Raw genomic sequence first — 6,751 nt, 5'->3', positions numbered from 1 at the left:
TGTATTATTTAAGAAAATAATAGTTTTTATGTATATAAATATATATGGAACAATTTTCACTAAAATAAGCTATTTTAAAGGCTTTTAAGAAGTTTAAAAATTATATAAAATAAAATTACAAAAATTACTCAGAAATTATTTAATTTTAAGAGTTATATTTTTATATTAACATGATATATTATCTTCAAAAATCTAAATAAATAAGTTAATAAACAAATAATATATATCTAGATTATTTTCTTCAATCCTTCTTCACGTAAAATCTACCCTAGCCGCCATCTATCCCCCTCCCCTCACACTCATCAGATTTCATACACTATCACACACGATTTTTTAATATTACATCCAAGGATTTGTAGCCGTTCGTCCCGGTGTTCGTCATACGCGTCGCGATCACGTTTTTGGCTTTGAAAATCAACCAAGGCACGTTTGAATTCTCTTCTTGGCCACCATTTAGGTCATAATATTCTGATCTTACATGAAATCCTTTGATATTGCATGTGTGTTCGATTTTTATGAAGAATATGCTACCATGTTGAACCGTATACGTTCTTTTCCATGCTTTCTCATGTTTTTCTCGTTTTTCTCATAAGGTTCGGTCAAGGCTGCTAGTGCATGGCTAGGTGGGTGTGTTAGGGTCCCTAGGGTCGAGCTTGGTTGGGTTTCATGGGTTTAACAGGCTGGAAACGAATCCTTTTTCTTCTGATGCACAATAGGTCTCAGATTGAGCAGTTTCATAAAAATGGCTTGTTCTTGGTCCACAAGACAAGTTTAGGCTTGGTTCTAGTTGGGTTAGAACCGCAAGACAGAGAGGAAGGTATTCCAGGTGGGTATCCATTCGGTGGTGGCCGGAGATAGGCAGCCGAACGGCCTGAAATGGTGGCTTGCATTCTGCGCGTGAGAAAGAACTAGGGGTAGATTGTTTTGGTTTGTTCTCCTTCTACAGGGCTTGGTTTGAGGTCAAATTCATTTTGTTAGAACCGTATAGATGTTTCATAAGTAAGGGGCAGTGGTTTCATGGCCAAAGGTGGTCGAAGCAGGCGGCACAATCAGATTTTCCGAAGCCGCTCAGGGCTGCCGCGAGTTGGGCTTAGGGAAAAGAAGGCTAGGGTTGTGTCTTGTGCTTAGGTGGGCCGGGCTTGGGTTTTTGGGTCCGGGTTGGGTCTAAAATGTCACGGGTCAAGTTAGTTGGGTCCGGGTCCAAGTTGTGTTAGTTGGGGTCGGGTATTTTATTTTTTAAGTTAATTATTAGCTTAAGTGTTTAAATGGGCTTAAGTCTAAGTTGATTAAATAAATGGGCTACATGAGTTTTATTTAATTGGGCTTAAATAATTATTTAAGTATGTCCAATAATTTTTATGGGCCTAGGGCCCATGAAAGTTATTGAACCAGTTTTTGGTAAATTGGGATCATTGGGTCAGTCTATATAATTAATGGGCTTGGTTTACTAATGGGCCAATGATGTACTAATGTGCTTAAATAAATTATTTGGGCTAAATTTAAGTTAATGGGCTTAAGTTGAGTTATTGGGCCAATCTAGAAGTTTATGGGCCTAAGTCTAAGAAGTCAGCAGCCTGAACCAATCCATGAAAAAAATATGCATGGTCCGTAAATATATATTTAATTATTGCATGAATATTTTATGTATGAAAAAGTATAATTTTTATATTTATTAATTAAATATATATTTACGGGCAATATTTTATGAAAATAAGATCATGAAAATTTTTATGTATGTGTATGATGCTATATGTATATGTGTGATGCTGGGCAATGAAAAATATTTTAAGGAAGTTGAAGTGGGTGTGTGACAACCTACGGGATTGGAGATGGGATGCCTAGGCCCGGAGACCTTTTCATATGACACGTGACTGTGGGTCGGGATACTGGGGCCCTATTGCCTTTCCATACGACTATGATTATGATTGCCTATGGATCCGGGGTCAGCCCGATGAAGCGGCCAAGAGTAGGAGATCCCACCATCATGTACGTTGGTTTTAGATTGATCAATCGATATGACACGTCACACGACATGGATACAACCTTCAGAGTTTTTAAATTATGATATGCCCTAAATATGATGCATGAAGAATATGTTATATTAAGAGTATGTATGATATGCTTATGTGATGATCATGAATTATGAATTTTAAGGACATGCATGTATATATATTATTTATTTTGTATTTTCCATGTATAATATGTTGCATGAATTTTTAGCATGTTGTTATTATGAGATAGAAGACTTACTAGACTTAAATGGTGTAGGTGAGCATGTGGAATATGATTTAGAGAATGTAGCCCCGACTGGCGGTGAAGACGTATGAGTTTCCGACATCCGGCTAGCACGTGACCTTTGCTAATAGTTTCAGTGATTTTTGAATAATGATACATATATTCTGCACATGTTTTACTATTTATTTTTTTATGAATTTTACGAGCAAATTTTATGAAGAGTTTAAGTTACAGTATTTTTATGCATGGATTTTAATGTTTGTATGAGATTTTTAGTTATGCTTGAGTACTTTAATTAATTGCATGCAAATATAGTTATTATATAGTATATTTTATGAAAAACTATTTTAAGTATAAATATTTTAAAATTATTATGTATTATAGTTTATGAAGAAGTATTTTAAGTAGTTTATGAAGAATTATTTTAAGTATAAATACATATATGTATCATCAATATTTTAAAGTAAAGTATTTAAAAAAAATTAGTAGTAGTAGGTTCGAGTCGTTTCAGTTTGTATCAGAGCAAGGTCCTTGGAGGGTACTAGCCTTCTACGTAGAACTCAGAAGTCGCACTACCAGTCTGTAAGTTTTAATGTTTTAATTATGTTTATGTTGTGGGGCTCAGGATTTACGCTTTAATGTTTTAAGTTATGTTTTATGTAGGGGGCACATGAATTATGTTATGAGAATTTTATGCTATGAAAATTTGAAGTATGGAAGTTTTAAAATAAAATTTTTAGTTATGCATTGCGGTTACGTAAGGAATTTATGGAAATTACAGTATATCTCTGAATCATGTTGTACGAAAGGATGACCGCAAGGAATTTCAAAATTTGGGATTAAGTTTAACATTTGAAATTTTGAAGTAACTTATTGATTTAAGTTAGAATGATTTCATGGGTGAGATTATTTAATATATTGTGGGATTAGCACTTAGAGTTGTTTTATAAATTTAATATCTAACTCGTGGGATTTTTTTTAAGATACTAAGTGGCATTAAAAATTTTGATGAGAAGGTAGGGCATTATGAGATATTAATTGTACTGTTACTATTGTAAGTTATTTTCTTATAATGAATGTTAGTCAAATTTAAGTAAGTGGCTATCTTGTTTACAGATTGATAGACGTAAGTTTTGCCTGTTAATTAATAATTCTTAACTCATGCAAGGACTGTGGATAAGTTTAAAGTATCATTGCAAGCTGTGTGACAATCAAATTGGGAATGTTGTGTGCTAAAAATAGAGTAAAGGGTTTATAATACAGTTATAACTCTAATTGATAGCTTCAAACCTATCTATCTAAAGATTTATGTTTCTATTTTTTGTACCACATAAGGAGGTCATAGTGTTGGTATTGATTATGGGCGTGTTTGAAAAATCAAGTTTTAAATACTGTTTAAAACATTTCCTTAATATTTTGATTTCTGTTTTCTTTAAACTGCCTGTCGCCGATAAATTTTGGTTTTGCTACTTGATCTTATTTCGGTGGTTGTTGGTTATAACTTGTTATTGTGTTTTGCGTTGTTAGGACTTGTTGTCTAGTATGAGAAGTTAAGAATTAAGTGGGGTGAATTGAGACCTAAGTTAAAATGTTGGAGAAACATTGGTTTGAGTAGAGAAGAGTCTAGAAGTCGAGTTAAGCAAGCCATTAGATTAAGCAAGTTGTGGTACCATTTTTTTTATTCTTTAACTTGTTGTCATGTTGCTTTTGGATTGGGTTCTGTTTTGAGTTGGTAGTATAGCCAAGACTTGATCTTAGTTTTTAAGATGCATGCTAATATGATAGGTAAGACTTGAGAAGTGAGTTCTTGCAATCAACAATATACAAATTGTCTATCGGTTCTGCTAGGCTGCTATCACTAAAAAAATTATTGTTGTTCAATCCATGGGTTGTTGTGGTTTTTCCAGTGGCTGTCAAAAATTTAAGTTTTTGCTTCTTTAAGTTGCTACTACATTGTTGATAGATGCAGATAGCCTAGTTACAGTAACTTGTCGTAAGTTGAGGTATCGGCTGTTTAAGTTGCTGTCTTTTTGGAGTTTAAGGTCTGATATTTGATTATTGGGTATGAGTCAGAGTTTAGGACTCGCAAAGGAGTTGTGGTAGAGGGTCGGACATATGAAATTTTGGAAGAGAGTTTAAATGATTTTAGAAGCTTGAATAGTCGAAAGTGGAATTATGTGGGAACAATGGTTTACGCGTATAGGTTATGATTTTTAGGATTTATTTTTGACGAGAAACATAGTTGATATGCGAAGTTATTTTTGAGTTTGCATGGAAAGGTTTTAATATGTTCATTTTTTTTATTTGACTTGATAATTTACGTGCCATGTTTACATGACAAATTTGGGAACAAACGTCCAGCTCGCGAATATTGGGGGATATATAAGTGGAGTGTATAAGCATATTTAACCAGTCAAGTTTTGGTATAATGCGATTGTTGTATTTTGGAAGGGTATAATGTGATTGTTGTATTTGGAAAGATGAGAAGTAGAGTTAATAATTGGGTTTTATGTATAAGTTGAGGTAAACATATAGTTGTACTTTCAGTATAGTACTAATGATTATATAAGATGTCAAATTTGAGTTACAATAGGTAGTAAGTAACTTGTAATAATTCTCTTTACTAGGTGTTTATCAGCAAAGATTTATAAATCTAGGTTTGATAGAGATAAAGTAGACAATTGGGACAGATAAAATAGTTTATCAGAGTGCGTAGCGGCAGTATGATTTTTGGAATAGTGAAACTTGGGAACTAGGTATGTAAATGAGGATTTAGTAAATTGAATTTTTAGAGACTTCGTTATTAGAATTTGATCATTCGAATTTCGAGGACAAAATTCCATTTAAGGGAGGGAGAATTGTAACGCCCGAAAATTCGTTTATGTAAACCCGCATGCATAACTAGGAAAAGAATTAAATTAAATTTTAGAAAATGGGTTAAATGACTTTATGTGAATTATGTTATTTTATTTGCATGATTTAAATATTATTTTTAGCATTTAACCCACATTTATGTTATTTACTGAATTTTTAGAAATAGTGTTTTTCGATCGCGTTTACGGGACCGTGGATGAACGAGGTAAAAGAATTTTATTCCAAATATTTTTATGATTATTTTATGAACCTTAAAATATTATTTTAAGGTATTATTTTTAGAAAATAATAGTTTTGATATATATAAATATATATGGAACAATTTTCACTAAAATAAGCTATTTTAAAGGCTTTTAAGGAGTTTTAAAAATTATATAAAATAAAATTACGAAAATTACTCAGAAATTATTTAATTTTAAGAGTTATATTTTTATATTAACATGATATATTATCTTCAAAAATCTAAATAAAACAAGTTAATAAACAAATAATATATATCTAGATTATTTTCTTCAATCCTTCTTCACGTAAAATCTACCCTAGCCGCCATCTATCTCCCTCCCATCACACTCATCAGATTTCATACAATATCACACACAATTTTTGAAGATTCTATCCAAGGATTTTTAGTCGTTCGTCCCGGTGTTCGTCGTACGCGTCGCGATCACGTTTTTGGCTTCGAAAATCAACCAAGGCACGTTTGAATTCTCTTTTTGGCCACCATTTAGGTCATGATATTCTGATTTTACATGAAATACTTTGATATTGCATGTGTGTTCGATTTTTATGATGAATATGCAACCATGCTGAACCGTATACGTTCTTTTTTATGCTTTCTCACGTTTTTCTCATTTTTCTGATATGGTTCGGTCAAGGCTACTGGTGCATGTCTAGGTGGTTTGTTAGAGTCCCTAGGGTTGAGCTTGGTCGGGTTTTATGGGTTTAACAGGCTGGAAACGAAGCCTTTTGCTTCTGATGCACAACATGTCTCATATTAAGCAATTTTAGAAAAATGGCTCGTTCTTGGTCCACATGACGAGTTTAGGCTTGGTTCCAGTTGGCTTAGAACTCCAAGACAGAGAGAAAGGTATTCCAGGTGGGTCTTTTGCAGGTGGTGGCCAGATATGGGCGGCCGAACGGCCTGAAGTGGCGGCTTGCGTTCTGTGCATGAGCAGGAACTAGGGGTAGATTATTTTGGTTCGTTATCCTTCTACAGGGCTTGGTTTGAGGTCAAATTCATTGTGTTAGAACCGTATAGATGTTTCCTAAGTACGGGCAATGGTTTCATGGCCAAAGGTGGTTGGAGAAGGCGGCACGATCAGAGTTTCTGAAGCCGCTCAGGGCTGCCGCGAGTTGCGCTTAGGGAAAAGAAGGCTAGGGTTGTGTCTTGTGTTTAGGCGCGCCGGGCTTGGGTTTTAGGGTCCGGGTTGGGACTAAAATGTCACGGGTCAAGTTAGTTGGGTCCGGGTCCAGTTGTGTTAGTTGGGCTTGGGTATTTTATTTTTTAAGTTAATTATTAGCTTAAGTGTTTAAATGGACTTAAGTCTAATTTGATTAAATAAATGGGCTACATGAGTTTTATTTAATTGGGCTTAAATAATTATTTAATTTTGTCCAATAATTTTTATGGGTCTAGGGCCCA

Source organism: Henckelia pumila, chromosome 4, assembly GCF_033568475.1.
Source record: "Henckelia pumila isolate YLH828 chromosome 4, ASM3356847v2, whole genome shotgun sequence".
NCBI lineage: Eukaryota > Viridiplantae > Streptophyta > Magnoliopsida > Lamiales > Gesneriaceae > Henckelia > Henckelia pumila.
The sequence above is the reverse complement of the archived record's forward strand: the minus strand, read 5'-3'. Positions refer to the sequence as shown.